We start from the raw sequence: 15,901 nt of genomic DNA on the forward strand, positions 1-15,901 counted from the left end.
CGTGATTATGCTGCAATCCTCAGGTTATGCTCGCTTTTAATCCTCAGGAAGTGGCGTAATGCTATTAAAAAGTCTAAGTATACTGAGTGACTTTTCAACTCTACGATAACATGTGGTAGGGGAAAAGCCAACACCTTTGAGGCCTCTGGAGCCCCAAGAGGTAAGCTCTGCGACTCTAACGAGGTGAAGGGACAAAGTGGCACTAGTCCTGTTTGACAAGTGAGTTCAAACTGACCTCGTTCTTCAGAGGAGGAGGTCAAAACAACACACTTTTCATTGTGCTGCAGAAATGCTTAACAACCCATCGACACATTCTTGCTCGGTTGAGTTTTTCTTGAATCTGCATATACTGCACGTGAGGTTATGCTCGTTTTTAATCCTCAGGAAGTGGCGTAACGCTATTAAAAAGTATAAAAAGGCACCGCTGGGATTTGAACCCAGGATCTCCTGTTTACTAGACAGGCACTTTGACCAACTAAGCCACAGCGCCCTTTCGCTCCAGGTTTCTGGAGCCACACAGAGAAAAAGGGGTAAGCTCTGGGAGTCTAGCGAGGTGAAGAGACAAAGTGGCACTAGTCCTGTAAGGTCCTGTTTGACAAGCAGGACAAATAAGTTTAATGATCAAACATGTTTTTTCTGCACTCTCCTAGAGGATATTTGTTGAGAAATATATTGCATGATGCAGAAATGTTTATTTTAAGGTAGTGCCTCTACTCTATCTTGAATAGTTTGAAACCTATTGCTAATGTGTCCCTCCATTGGGACTAATCCTACAGTCCAGTATATTTCTATCAAGACTACATGGAAAAACAAAACACTTTTCAGTGTGCTGCAGAAATGCTTAACAACCCATCGACACATTCTTGCTCGGTTGAGTTTTTCTTGAATCTGCATATACTGCACGTGAGGTTATGCTCGTTTTTAATCCTCAGGAAGTGGCGTAATGCTATTAAAAAGTCTAAGTAGGTAACACTTGGATTTGAAGCCAGGATGTCCTGTTTATTAGATAGGCACTTAGACCAACTAAGCCACGGCACCCTTTCGCTCAACTCTATGATGGCATGTGGTAGGGGAAAAGCCAACACCTTTGAGGCCTCTGGAGCCACAAGGAGAAAAAGGGGTAAGCTCTGGGAGTCTAGTGAGGTGAAGAGACAAAGTGTAAAGGTCAAGTTTGACAAGCAGGACAAATAAGTTGAGATATATATTCCATGATGCAGAACTGTTTATTTTAAGGTAGTGCCTCTACTCTGTCTCTACAGGATCTCCTGTTTACTAGACAGGACCTTTGACCATCTAAGCCACGGCACCCTTTCTCATACTTTTCTTTAAAGAGTTTTGTATCAACGTTTTAATGAAATCAAATCAGCTTGTTAATGTCTTTCATTCCTTTTTCAGTGAAATCAAAGACAATGAATGCAAAGTCACATTAAAGAAAAACAGAGTGACTTTTCAACTCTACGATAACATGTGGTAGGGGAAAAGCCAACACCTTTGAGGCCTCTGGAGCCCCAAGAGGTAAGCTCTGCGACTCTAACGAGGTGAAGGGACAAAGTGGCACTAGTCCTGTTTGACAAGTGAGTTCAAACTGACCTCGTTCTTCAGAGGAGGAGGTCAAAACAACACACTTTTCATTGTGCTGCAGAAATGCTTAACAACCCATCGACACATTCTTGCTCGGTTGAGTTTTTCTTGAATCTGCATATACTGCACGTGAGGTTATGCTCGTTTTTAATCCTCAGGAAGTGGCGTAACGCTATTAAAAAGTATAAAAAGGCACCGCTGGGATTTGAACCCAGGATCTCCTGTTTACTAGACAGGCACTTTGACCAACTAAGCCACAGCGCCCTTTCGCTCCAGGTTTCTGGAGCCACACAGAGAAAAAGGGGTAAGCTCTGGGAGTCTAGCGAGGTGAAGAGACAAAGTGGCACTAGTCCTGTAAGGTCCTGTTTGACAAGCAGGACAAATAAGTTTAATGATCAAACATGTTTTTTCTGCACTCTCCTAGAGGATATTTGTTGAGAAATATATTGCATGATGCAGAAATGTTTATTTTAAGGTAGTGCCTCTACTCTATCTTGAATAGTTTGAAACCTATTGCTAATGTGTCCCCTCCATTGGGACTAATCCTACAGTCCAGTATATTTCTATCAAGACTACATGGAAAAACAAAACACTTTTCAGTGTGCTGCAGAAATGCTTAACAACCCATCGACACATTCTTGCTCGGTTGAGTTTTTCTTGAATCTGCATATACTGCTGCACGTGAGGTTATGCTCGTTTTTAATCCTCAGGAAGTGGCGTAATGCTATTAAAAAGTCTAAGTAGGTAACACTTGGATTTGAAGCCAGGATGTCCTGTTTATTAGATAGGCACTTAGACCAACTAAGCCACGGCACCCTTTCGCTCAACTCTATGATGGCATGTGGTAGGGGAAAAGCCAACACCTTTGAGGCCTCTGGAGCCACAAGGAGAAAAAGGGGTAAGCTCTGGGAGTCTAGTGAGGTGAAGAGACAAAGTGTAAAGGTCAAGTTTGACAAGCAGGACAAATAAGTTGAGATATATATTCCATGATGCAGAACTGTTTGTTTTAAGGTAGTGCCTCTACTCTGTCTCTACAGGATCTCCTGTTTACTAGACAGGACCTTTGACCATCTAAGCCACGGCACCCTTTCTCATACTTTTCTTTAAAGAGTTTTGTATCAACGTTTTAATGAAATCAAATCAGCTTGTTAATGTCTTTCATTCCTTTTTCAGTGAAATCAAAGACAATGAATGCAAAGTCACATTAAAGAAAAACAGAGTGACTTTTCAACTCTACGATAACATGTGGTAGGGGAAAAGCCAACACCTTTGAGGCCTCTGGAGCCCCAAGAGGTAAGCTCTGCGACTCTAACGAGGTGAAGGGACAAAGTGGCACTAGTCCTGTTTGACAAGTGAGTTCAAACTGACCTCGTTCTTCAGAGGAGGAGGTCAAAACAACACACTTTTCATTGTGCTGCAGAAATGCTTAACAACCCATCGACACATTCTTGCTCGGTTGAGTTTTTCTTGAATCTGCATATACTGCACGTGAGGTTATGCTCGTTTTTAATCCTCAGGAAGTGGCGTAACGCTATTAAAAAGTATAAAAAGGCACCGCTGGGATTTGAACCCAGGATCTCCTGTTTACTAGACAGGCACTTTGACCAACTAAGCCACAGCGCCCTTCAACTCTATGATGGCAGGTAGGGGAAGCCACACACAAGAGAAAAAGGGGTAAGCTCTGGGAGTCTAGCGAGGTGAAGAGACAAAGTGGCACTAGTCCTGTAAGGTCCTGTTTGACAAGCAGGACAAATAAGTTTAATGATCAAACATGTTTTTTCTGCACTCTCCTAGAGGATATTTGTTGAGAAATATATTGCATGATGCAGAAATGTTTATTTTAAGGTAGTGCCTCTACTCTATCTTGAATAGTTTGAAACCTATTGCTAATGTGTCCCCTCCATTGGGACTAATCCTACAGTCCAGTATATTTCTATCAAGACTACATGGAAAAACAAAACACTTTTCAGTGTGCTGCAGAAATGCTTAACAACCCATCGACACATTCTTGCTCGGTTGATTTTTCTTGAATCTGCTATACTGCACGGTTGAGTTTTTCTTGAATCTGCATATACTTGCACGTGAGATAGTTATGCTCAGTGTTTAATCCTCAGGAAGTGGCGTAATGCTTTGATTAAAAGTCAGAACTAAGTATACTGAGTGACTTTTCAACTCTACGATAACATGTGGTAGGGGAAAAGCCAACACCTTTGAGGCCTCTGGGCCCCAAGAGGTAAGCTCTGCGACTCTAACGAGGTGAAGGGACAAAGTGGCACTAGTCCTGTTTGACAAGTGAGTTCAAACTGACCTCGTTCTTCAGAGGAGGAGGTCAAAACAACACACTTTTCATTGTGCTGCAGAAATGCTTAACAACCCATCGACACATTCTTGCTCGGTTGAGTTTTTCTTGAATCTGCATATACTGCACGTGAGGTTATGCTCGTTTTTAATCCTCAGGAAGTGGCGTAACGCTATTAAAAAGTATAAAAAGGCACCGCTGGGATTTGAACCCAGGATCTCCTGTTTACTAGACAGGCACTTTGACCAACTAAGCCACAGCGCCCTTTCGCCCCAGGTTAGCCACACAGAGAAAAAGGGGTAAGCTCTGGGAGTCTAGCGAGGTGAAGAGACAAAGTGGCACTAGTCCTGTAAGGTCCTGTTTGACAAGCAGGACAAATAAGTTTAATGATCAAACATGTTTTTTCTGCACTCTCCTAGAGGATATTTGTTGAGAAATATATTGCATGATGCAGAAATGTTTATTTTAAGGTAGTGCCTCTACTCTATCTTGAATAGTTTGAAACCTATTGCTAATGTGTCCCCTCCATTGGGACTAATCCTACAGTCCAGTATATTTCTATCAAGACTACATGGAAAAACAAAACACTTTTCAGTGTGCTGCAGAAATGCTTAACAACCCATCGACACATTCTTGCTCGGTTGAGTTTTTCTTGAATCTGCATATACTGCACGTGAGGTTATGCTCGTTTTTAATCCTCAGGAAGTGGCGTAATGCTATTAAAAAGTCTAAGTAGGTAACACTTGGATTTGAAGCCAGGATGTCCTGTTTATTAGATAGGCACTTAGACCAACTAAGCCACGGCACCCTTTCGCTCAACTCTATGATGGCATGTGGTAGGGGAAAAGCCAACACCTTTGAGGCCTCTGGAGCCACAAGGAGAAAAAGGGGTAAGCTCTGGGAGTCTAGTGAGGTGAAGAGACAAAGTGTAAAGGTCAAGTTTGACAAGCAGGACAAATAAGTTGAGATATATATTCCATGATGCAGCACTGTTTGTTTTAAGGTAGTGCCTCTACTCTGTCTCTACAGGATCTCCTGTTTACTAGACAGGACCTTTGACCATCTAAGCCACGGCACCCTTTCTCATACTTTTCTTTAAAGAGTTTTGTATCAACGTTTTAATGAAATCAAATCAGCTTGTTAATGTCTTTCATTCCTTTTTCAGTGAAATCAAAGACAATGAATGCAAAGTCACATTAAAGAAAAACAGAGTGACTTTTCAACTCTACGATAACATGTGGTAGGGGAAAAGCCAACACCTTTGAGGCCTCTGGAGCCCCAAGAGGTAAGCTCTGCGACTCTAACGAGGTGAAGGGACAAAGTGGCACTAGTCCTGTTTGACAAGTGAGTTCAAACTGACCTCGTTCTTCAGAGGAGGAGGTCAAAACAACACACTTTTCATTGTGCTGCAGAAATGCTTAACAACCCATCGACACATTCTTGCTCGGTTGAGTTTTTCTTGAATCTGCATATACTGCACGTGAGGTTATGCTCGATTTTTAATCCTCAGGAAGTGGCGTAACGCTATTAAAAAGTATAAAAAGGCACCGCTGGGATTTGAACCCAGGATCTCCTGTTTACTAGACAGGCACTTTGACCAACTAAGCCACAGCGCCCTTTCGCTCCAGGTTAGCCACACAGAGAAAAAGGGGTAAGCTCTGGGAGTCTAGCGAGGTGAAGAGACAAAGTGGCACTAGTCCTGTAAGGTCCTGTTTGACAAGCAGGACAAATAAGTTTAATGATCAAACATGTTTTTTCTGCACTCTCCTAGAGGATATTTGTTGAGAAATATATTGCATGATGCAGAAATGTTTATTTTAAGGTAGTGCCTCTACTCTATCTTGAATAGTTTGAAACCTATTGCTAATGTGTCCCCTCCATTGGGACTAATCCTACAGTCCAGTATATTTCTTTCTATCAAGACTACATGGAAAAACAAAACACTTTTCAGTGTGCTGCAGAAATGCTTAACAACCCATCGACACATTCTTGCTCGGTTGAGTTTTTCTTGAATCTGCATATACTGCACGTGAGGTTATGCTCGTTTTTAATCCTCAGGAAGTGGCGTAATGCTATTAAAAAGTCTAAGTAGGTAACACTTGGATTTGAAGCCAGGATGTCCTGTTTATTAGATAGGCACTTAGACCAACTAAGCCACGGCACCCTTTCGCTCAACTCTATGATGGCATGTGGTAGGGGAAAAGCCAACACCTTTGAGGCCTCTGGAGCCACAAGGAGAAAAAGGGGTAAGCTCTGGGAGTCTAGTGAGGTGAAGAGACAAAGTGTAAAGGTCAAGTTTGACAAGCAGGACAAATAAGTTGAGATATATATTCCATGATGCAGAACTGTTTATTTTAAGGTAGTGCCTCTACTCTGTCTCTACAGGATCTCCTGTTTACTAGACAGGACCTTTGACCATCTAAGCCACGGCACCCTTTCTCATACTTTTCTTTAAAGAGTTTTGTATCAACGTTTTAATGAAATCAAATCAGCTTGTTAATGTCTTTCATTCCTTTTTCAGTGAAATCAAAGACAATGAATGCAAAGTCACATTAAAGAAAAACAGAGTGACTTTTCAACTCTACGATAACATGTGGTAGGGGAAAAGCCAACACCTTTGAGGCCTCTGGAGCCCCAAGAGGTAAGCTCTGCGACTCTAACGAGGTGAAGGGACAAAGTGGCACTAGTCCTGTTTGACAAGTGAGTTCAAACTGACCTCGTTCTTCAGAGGAGGAGGTCAAAACAACACACTTTTCATTGTGCTGCAGAAATGCTTAACAACCCATCGACACATTCTTGCTCGCTCGGTTGAGTTTTCTTGAATCTGCATAACCCAGGACTGCAGACAGGCACTTTGAGGTTATGCTCGGTTTCTGGATCCTCAGGAAGTGGCGTGGCGTAATGCTATTAAAAAGTCTAAGTAGGTAACACTTGGATTTGAAGCCAGGATGTCCTGTTTATTAGATAGGCACTTAGACCAACTAAGCCACGGCACCCTTTCGCTCAACTCTATGATAACATGTGGTAGGGGAAAAGCCAACACCTTTGAGGCCTCTGGAGCCACAAGGAGAAAAAGGGTAAAGCTCTGGGAGTCTAGTGAGGTGAAGAGACAAAGTGTAAAGGTCAAGTTTGACAAGCAGGACAAATAAGTTGAGATATATATTCCATGATGCAGAAATGTTTATTTTAAGGTAGTGCCTCTACTCTGTCTCTACAGGATCTTTGACCATCTTTACTAGACAGGACCTTTGACAATCTAAAGACACGGCACCCTTTCTCATGTGCTGGGGAAAAGCATACTTTTCTTTAAAGAGTTTTGTATGAACGTTTTAATGAAATCAAATCAGCTTGTTAACGTCTTTCATTCCTTTTTAGTGAAATCAAAGACAATGCTATTAAAAAGTCTAAGTAGGTAACAGGATTTGAAGCCAGGATGTCCTGTCAACTCTAAGCCACGATAACATGTGGTGGCATGTGGTAGGGGAAAAGCCAACACCTTTGAGGCCTCTGGAGCCACAAGGAGAAAAAGGGGTAAGCTCTGGGAGTCTAGTGAGGTGAAGAGACAAAGTGTAAAGGTCAAGTTTGACAAGCAGGACAAATAAGTTGAGATATATATTCCATGATGCAGAACTGTTTATTTTAAGGTAGTGCCTCTACTCTGTCTCTACAGGATCTCCTGTTTACTAGACAGGACCTTTGACCATCTAAGCCACGGCACCCTTTCTCATACTTTTCTTTAAAGAGTTTTGTATCAACGTTTTAATGAAATCAAATCAGCTTGTTAATGTCTTTCATTCCTTTTTCAGTGAAATCAAAGACATGAATGCAAAGTCACATTAAAGAAAAACAGAGTGACTTTTCAACTCTACGATAACATGTGGTAGAGAAAAGCCAACACCTTTGAGGCCTCTGGAGCCCCAAGAGGTAAGCTCTGGGACTCTAACGAGGTGAAGGGACAAAGTGGCACTAGTCCTGTTTGACAAGTAATTTCAAACGGAGCTCGTTCTTCAGAGGTAGAACTTCTCATCGTCCCTGGGTGGGCTTGCTTAACCACCAACCTCTCGGTTAACAGCCGAGAGTTTTTTGGCCCATGAATCTGCCCATACTGCACGAGAGATGCGCGCCTTTCCTCAGAAGTGGCGTAATCATTCAAAACATGTTGTGTACTTGTCTCCTCAATCTCGGGCACTTCCAACGATGCCACGAAAAACCATGTCCTTTTGATGTCATTAATGTGTCCCCTCCATTGGGACTAATCCTCTGGGAGTCCAGTATATTTCTATCAAGACTACATGGAAAAACAAAACACTTTTCAGTGTGCTGCAGAAATGCTGTTTAACAACCCATCTTAACAACCCACGACACATTTGCTCGGTTGAGTTTTTCTTGAATCTGCATATACTGCACGTGAGGTTATGCTTGTTTTTAATCCTCAGGAAGTGGCGTAATGCTATTAAAAAGTCTAAGTATACTGAGTGACTTTTCAACTCTACGATAACATGTGGTAGGGGAAAAGCCAACACCTTTGAGGCCTCTGGAGCCCCAAGAGGTAAGCTCTGGGACTCTAACGAGGTGAAGGGACAAAGTGGCACTAGTCCTGTTTGACAAGTGAGTTCAAACAGACCTCGTTCTTCAGAGGAGGAGGTCAAAACAACACACTTTTCATTGTGCTGCAGAAATGCTTAACAACCCATCGACACATTCTTGCTCGGTTGAGTTTTTCTTGAATCTGCATATACTGCATGAGAGGTTATGCTCGTTTTTAATCCTCAGGAAGTGGCGTAATGCTATTAAAAAGTCTAAGTAGGTAACACTTGGATTTGAAGCCAGGATGTCCTGTTTATTAGATAGGCACTTAGACCAACTAAGCCACGGCACCCTTTCGCTCAACTCTATGATGGCATGTGGTAGGGGAAAAGCCAACACCTTTGAGGCCTCTGGAGCCACAAGGAGAAAAAGGGGTAAGCTCTGGGAGTCTAGTGAGGTGAAGAGACAAAGTGTAAAGGTCAAGTTTGACAAGCAGGACAAATAAGTTGAGATATATATTCCATGATGCAGAACTGTTTATTTTAAGGTAGTGCCTCTACTCTGTCTCTACAGGATCTCCTGTTTACTAGACAGGACCTTTGACCATCTAAGCCACGGCACCCTTTCTCATACTTTTCTTTAAAGAGTTTTGTATCAACGTTTTAATGAAATCAAATCAGCTTGTTAATGTCTTTCATTCCTTTTTCAGTGAAATCAAAGACAATGAATGCAAAGTCACATTAAAGAAAAACAGAGTGACTTTTCAACTCTACGATAACATGTGGTAGGGGAAAAGCCAACACCTTTGAGGCCTCTGGAGCCCCAAGAGGTAAGCTCTGCGACTCTAACGAGGTGAAGGGACAAAGTGGCACTAGTCCTGTTTGACAAGTGAGTTCAAACTGACCTCGTTCTTCAGAGGAGGAGGTCAAAACAACACACTTTTCATTGTGCTGCAGAAATGCTTAACAACCCATCGACACATTCTTGCTCGGTTGAGTTTTTCTTGAATCTGCATATACTGCACGTGAGGTTATGCTCGTTTTTAATCCTCAGGAAGTGGCGTAACGCTATTAAAAAGTATAAAAGGCACCGCTGGGATTTGAACCCAGGATCTCCTGTTTACTAGACAGGCACTTTGACCAACTAAGCCACAGCGCCCTTTTTCGCTCCAGGTTTCTGGAGCCACACAGAGAAAAAGGGGTAAGCTCTGGGAGTCTAGCGAGGTGAAGAGACAAAGTGGCACTAGTCCTGTAAGGTCCTGTTTGACAAGCAGGACAAATAAGTTTAATGATCAAACATGTTTTTTCTGCACTCTCCTAGAGGATATTTGTTGAGAAATATATTGCATGATGCAGAAATGTTTATTTTAAGGTAGTGCCTCTACTCTATCTTGAATAGTTTGAAACCTATTGCTAATGTGTCCCCTCCATTGGGACTAATCCTACAGTCCAGTATATTTCTATCAAGACTACATGGAAAAACAAAACACTTTTCAGTGTGCTGCAGAAATGCTTAACAACCCATCGACACATTCTTGCTCGGTTGAGTTTTTCTTGAATCTGCATATACTGCACGTGAGGTTATGCTCGTTTTTAATCCTCAGGAAGTGGCGTAATGCTATTAAAAAGTCTAAGTAGGTAACACTTGGATTTGAAGCCAGGATGTCCTGTTTATTAGATAGGCACTTAGACCAACTAAGCCACGGCACCCTTTCGCTCAACTCTATGATGGCATGTGGTAGGGGAAAAGCCAACACCTTTGAGGCCTCTGGAGCCACAAGGAGAAAAAGGGGTAAGCTCTGGGAGTCTAGTGAGGTGAAGAGACAAAGTGTAAAGGTCAAGTTTGACAAGCAGGACAAATAAGTTGAGATATATATTCCATGATGCAGAACTGTTTATTTTAAGGTAGTGCCTCTACTCTGTCTCTACAGGATCTCCTGTTTACTAGACAGGACCTCTGACCATCTAAGCCACGGCACCCTTTCTCATACTTTTCTTTAAAGAGTTTTGTATCAACGTTTTAATGAAATCAAATCAGCTTGTTAATGTCTTTCATTCCTTTTTCAGTGAAATCAAAGACAATGAATGCAAAGTCACATTAAAGAAAAACAGAGTGACTTTTCAACTCTACGATAACATGTGGTAGGGGAAAAGCCAACACCTTTGAGGCCTCTGGAGCCCCAAGAGGTAAGCTCTGCGACTCTAACGAGGTGAAGGGACAAAGTGGCACTAGTCCTGTTTGACAAGTAATTTCAAACTGACCTCGTTCTTCAGAGGAGGAGGTCAAAACAACACACTTTTCATTGTGCTGCAGAAATGCTTAACAACCCATCGACACATTCTTGCTCGGTTGAGTTTTTCTTGAATCTGCATATACTGCACGTGAGGTTATGCTCGTTTTTAATCCTCAGGAAGTGGCGTAACGCTATTAAAAAGTATAAAAAGGCACCGCTGGGATTTGAACCCAGGATCTCCTGTTTACTAGACAGGCACTTTGACCAACTAAGCCACAGCGCCCTTTCGCTCCAGGTTTCTGGAGCCACACAGAGAAAAAGGGGTAAGGAAGTGGCGTAATGCTATTAAAAAGTCTAAGTAGGTAACACTTGGATTTGAAGCCAGGATGTCCTGTTTATTAGATAGGCACTTAGACCAACTAAGCCACGGCACCCTTTCGCTCAACTCTATGATAACATGTGGTAGGGGAAAAGCCAACACCTTTGAGGCCTCTGGAGCCACAAGGAGAAAAAGGGGTAAGCTCTGGGAGTCTAGTGAGGTGAAGAGACAAAGTGTAAAGGTCAAGTTTGACAAGCAGGACAAAAAAGGTGAGATATATATTCCATGATGCAGAAATGTTTATTTTAAGGTAGTGCCTCTACTCTGTCTCTACAGGATCTTCTGTTTACTAGACAGGACCTTTGACCATCTAAGCCACGGCACCCTTTCTCATACTTTTCTTTAAAGAGTTTTGTATGAACGTTTTAATGAAATCAAATCAGCTTGTTAACGTCTTTCATTCCTGTTTAGTGAAATCAAAGACAATGAAAGCAAAGAGTGACTTTTCAACTCTACGATAACATGTGGTAGGGGAAAAGCCAACACCTTTGAGGCCTCTGGAGCCACAAGGAGAAAAAGGGGTAAGCTCTGGGAGTCTAGTGAGGTGAAGAGACAAAGTGTAAAGGTCAAGTTTGACAAGCAGGACAAATAAGTTGAGATATATATTCCATGATGCAGAACTGTTTATTTTAAGGTAGTGCCTCTACTCTGTCTCTACAGGATCTCCTGTTTACTAGACAGGACCTTTGACCATCTAAGCCACGGCACCCTTTCTCATACTTTTCTTTAAAGAGTTTTGTATCAACGTTTTAATGAAATCAAATCAGCTTGTTAATGTCTTTCATTCCTTTTTCAGTGAAATCAAAGACAATGAAAGCAAAGAGTGACTTTTCAACTCTACGATAACATGTGGTAGGGGAAAAGCCAACACCTTTGAGGCCTCTGGAGCCCCAAGAGGTAAGCTCTGGGACTCTAACGAGGTGAAGGGACAAAGCGGCACAGGTCCTGTTTGACAAGTAATTTCAAACGGAGCTCGTTCTTCAGAGGTAGAACTTCTCATCGTCCCTGGGTGGGCTTGAACCACCAACCTCTCGGTTAACAGCCGAGTGCGCTGGCCCAATTGCGCCACAGAGACGCGCCTTTTCGAGATCATTCAAAACATGTTGTGTACTTGTCTCTCAATCTCGGTTCCACGATGCACGAAAACCATGTCCTTTTGATGTCATTAATGTGTCCCCTCCATTGGGACTAATCCTACAGTCCAGTATATTTCTATCAAGACTACATGGAAAAACAAAACACTTTTCAGTGTGCTGCAGAAATGCTTAACAACCCATCGACACATTCTTGCTCGGTTGAGTTTTTCTTGAATCTGCATATACTGCACGTGAGGTTATGCTTGTTTTTAATCCTCAGGAAGTGGCGTAATGCTATTAAAAAGTCTAAGTATACTGAGTGACTTTTCAACTCTACGATAACATGTGGTAGGGGAAAAGCCAACACCTTTGAGGCCTCTGGAGCCCCAAGAGGTAAGCTCTGGGACTCTAACGAGGTGAAGGGACAAAGTGGCACTAGTCCTGTTTGACAAGTGAGTTCAAACAGACCTCGTTCTTCAGAGGAGGAGGTCAAAACTACACACTTTTCATTGTGCTGCAGAAATGCTTAACAACCCATCGACACATTCTTGCTCGGTTGAGTTTTTCTTGAATCTGCATATACTGCATGAGAGGTTATGCTCATTTTTAACCCTCAGGAAGTGGCGTAACGCTATTAAAAAGTATAAAAATACTGCTGGGATTTGAACCCAGGATCTCCTGTTTACTAGACAGGCACTTTGACCAACTAAGCCACAGCGCCTTTGCTCCAGGTTTCTGGAGCCACACAGAGAAAAAGGGGTAAGCTCTGGGAGTCTAGCGAGGTGAAGAGACAAAGTGGCACTAGTCCTGTAAGGTCCTGTTTGACAAGCAGGACAAATAAGTTTAATGATCAAACATGTTTTTTCTGCACTCTCCTAGAGGATATTTGTTGAGAAATATATTGCATGATGCAGAAATGTTTATTTTAAGGTAGTGCCTCTACTCTATCTTGAATAGTTTGAAACCTATTGCTAATGTGTCCCCTCCATTGGGACTAATCCTACAGTCCAGTATATTTCTATCAAGACTACATGGAAAAACAAAACACTTTTCAGTGTGCTGCAGAAATGCTTAACAACCCATCGACACATTCTTGCTCGGTTGAGTTTTTCTTGAATCTGCATATACTGCACGTGAGGTTATGCTCGTTTTTAATCCTCAGGAAGTGGCGTAATGCTATTAAAAAGTCTAAGTAGGTAACACTTGGATTTGAAGCCAGGATGTCCTGTTTATTAGATAGGCACTTAGACCAACTAAGCCACGGCACCCTTTCGCTCAACTCTATGATGGCATGTGGTAGGGGAAAAGCCAACACCTTTGAGGCCTCTGGAGCCACAAGGAGAAAAAGGGGTAAGCTCTGGGAGTCTAGTGAGGTGAAGAGACAAAGTGTAAAGGTCAAGTTTGACAAGCAGGACAAATAAGTTGAGATATATATATTCCATGATGCAGAACTGTTTGTTTTAAGGTAGTGCCTCTACTCTGTCTCTACAGGATCTCCTGTTTACTAGACAGGACCTTTGACCATCTAAGCCACGGCACCCTTTCTCATACTTTTCTTTAAAGAGTTTTGTATCAACGTTTTAATGAAATCAAATCAGCTTGTTAATGTCTTTCATTCCTTTTTCAGTGAAATCAAAGACAATGAATGCAAAGTCACATTAAAGAAAAACAGAGTGACTTTTCAACTCTACGATAACATGTGGTAGGGGAAAAGCCAACACCTTTGAGGCCTCTGGAGCCCCAAGAGGTAAGCTCTGGGACTCTAACGAGGTGAAGGGACAAAGTGGCACTAGTCCTGTTTGACAAGTGAGTTCAAACTGACCTCGTTCTTCAGAGGAGGAGGTCAGAAATGTTTATTTTTCATTGTGCTGCAGAAATGCTTAACAACCCATCGACACATTCTTGACTCGGTTGAGTTTTTCTCTAATCTGCATATACTGCACGTGAGGTTATGCTCGTTTTAATCCTCAGGAAGTGGCGTTAATGCTTTCAAAAGTATAAAATCACCGCTGGGATTTGAACCCAGGATCTCCTGTTTACTAGACAGGCACTTTGACAACTAAGTAGGGCGCCCTTTCTGCCTCCAGGTTTCTGGAGCCACACAGAGAAAAAGGTAAGCTCTGGGAGTCTAGCGAGGTGAAGAGACAAAGTGGCACTAGTCCTGTTTGGTCCTGTTTGACAAGCAGGACAAATAAGTTTAATGATCAAACATGTTTTTGAACACTCTCCTAGAGGATATTTGTTGAGAAATATATTGCATGATGCAGAAATGTTTATTTTAAGGTAGTGCCTCTACTCTATCTTGAATAGTTTGAAACCTATTGCTAATGTGTCCCCTCCATTGGGACTAATCCTACAGTCCAGTATATTTCTATCAAGACTACATGGAAAAACAAAACACTTTTCAGTGTGCTGCAGAAATGCTTAACAACCCATCGACACATTCTTGCTCGGTTGAGTTTTTCTTGAATCTGCATATACTGCACGTGAGGTTATGCTCGTTTTTAATCCTCAGGAAGTGGCGTAATGCTATTAAAAAGTCTAAGTAGGTAACACTTGGATTTGAAGCCAGGATGTCCTGTTTATTAGATAGGCACTTAGACCAACTAAGCCACGGCACCCTTTCGCTCAACTCTATGATGGCATGTGGTAGGGAAAAGCCAACACCTTTGAGGCCTACTTTTCAACTCTATGATAACATGTGGTAGGGGAAAAGCCAACACCTTTGAGGCCTCTGGAGCCACAAGGAGAAAAAGGGGTAAGCTCTGGGAGTCTAGTGAGGTGAAGAGACAAAGTGTAAAGGTCAAGTTTGACAAGCAGGACAAATAAGTTGAGATATATATTCCATGATGCAGAACTGTTTATTTTAAGGTAGTGCCTCTACTCTGTCTCTACAGGATCTCCTGTTTACTAGACAGGACCTCTGACCATCTAAGCCACGGCACCCTTTCTCATACTTTTCTTTAAAGAGTTTTGTATCAACGTTTTAATGAAATCAAATCAGCTTGTTAATGTCTTTCATTCCTTTTTCAGTGAAATCAAAGACAATGAATGCAAAGTCACATTAAAGAAAGAGTGACTTTTCAACTCTACGATAACATGTGGTAGGGGAAAAGCCAACACCTTTGAGGCCTCTGGAGCCCCAAGAGGTAAGCTCTGCGACTCTAACGAGGTGAAGGGACAAAGTGGCACTAGTCCTGTTTGACAAGTGAGTTCAAACAGACCTCGTTCTTCAGAGGAGGAGGTCAAAACAACACACTTTTCATTGTGCTGCAGAAATGCTTAACAACCCATCGACACATTCTTGCTCGGTTGAGTTTTTCTTGAATCTGCATATACTGCATGAGAGGTTATGCTCATTTTTAACCCTCAGGAAGTGGCGTAACGCTATTAAAAAGTATAAAAGGCACCGCTGGGATTTGAACCCAGGATCTCCTGTTTACTAGACAGGCACTTTGACCAACTAAGCCACGGCGCCATTTCGCTCCAGGTTTCTGGAGCCACACAGAGAAAAAGGGGTAAGCTCTGGGAGTCTAGCGAGGTGAAGAGACAAAGTGGCACTAGTACTGTAAGGTCCTGTTTGACAAGCAGGACAAATAAGTTTAATGATCAAACATGTTTTTTCTGCACTCTCCCAGAGGATATTTGTTGAGATATATATTGCATGATGCAGAAATGTTTATTTTAAGGTAGTGCCTCTACTCTATCTTGAATAGTTTGAAACCTATTGCTCAGCTTTTTGTTGTGTTTCAGCAAAGTCACATTAAAGAAAAACAGAGTGACTTTTCAACTCTACGATAACATGT

General features: G+C 42.1%; 9 non-coding genes across 9 annotated transcripts; all 9 read right to left on the reverse strand.

Annotated features, from left to right (window-relative positions):
- Positions 1–416: 416 nt before the first annotated feature.
- trnat-agu lies at positions 417–490 on the reverse strand. Its single transcript has one exon. It is a non-coding gene; the product is annotated as a tRNA-Thr (tRNA).
- Positions 491–1,771: 1,281 nt separating this feature from the next.
- Positions 1,772–1,845, reverse strand: trnat-agu. The gene has a single exon. It is a non-coding gene; the product is annotated as a tRNA-Thr (tRNA).
- A 1,285-nt stretch (positions 1,846–3,130) lies between these two features.
- On the reverse strand, positions 3,131–3,204 carry trnat-agu. The gene has a single exon. It is a non-coding gene; the product is annotated as a tRNA-Thr (tRNA).
- An 866-nt stretch (positions 3,205–4,070) lies between these two features.
- On the reverse strand, positions 4,071–4,144 carry trnat-agu. Its single transcript has one exon. It is a non-coding gene; the product is annotated as a tRNA-Thr (tRNA).
- Positions 4,145–5,422: 1,278 nt separating this feature from the next.
- On the reverse strand, positions 5,423–5,496 carry trnat-agu. Its single transcript has one exon. It is a non-coding gene; the product is annotated as a tRNA-Thr (tRNA).
- A 3,995-nt stretch (positions 5,497–9,491) lies between these two features.
- On the reverse strand, positions 9,492–9,565 carry trnat-agu. The gene has a single exon. It is a non-coding gene; the product is annotated as a tRNA-Thr (tRNA).
- A 1,284-nt stretch (positions 9,566–10,849) lies between these two features.
- Positions 10,850–10,923, reverse strand: trnat-agu. The gene has a single exon. It is a non-coding gene; the product is annotated as a tRNA-Thr (tRNA).
- Positions 10,924–12,019: 1,096 nt separating this feature from the next.
- On the reverse strand, positions 12,020–12,094 carry trnan-guu. The gene has a single exon. It is a non-coding gene; the product is annotated as a tRNA-Asn (tRNA).
- Positions 12,095–15,499: 3,405 nt separating this feature from the next.
- On the reverse strand, positions 15,500–15,573 carry trnat-agu. Its single transcript has one exon. It is a non-coding gene; the product is annotated as a tRNA-Thr (tRNA).
- Positions 15,574–15,901: the final 328 nt, after the last annotated feature.

The sequence above is a fragment of the Siniperca chuatsi genome, linkage group LG20, assembly GCF_020085105.1.
Source record: "Siniperca chuatsi isolate FFG_IHB_CAS linkage group LG20, ASM2008510v1, whole genome shotgun sequence".
Taxonomy (NCBI): Eukaryota; Metazoa; Chordata; class Actinopteri; order Centrarchiformes; family Sinipercidae; genus Siniperca; species Siniperca chuatsi.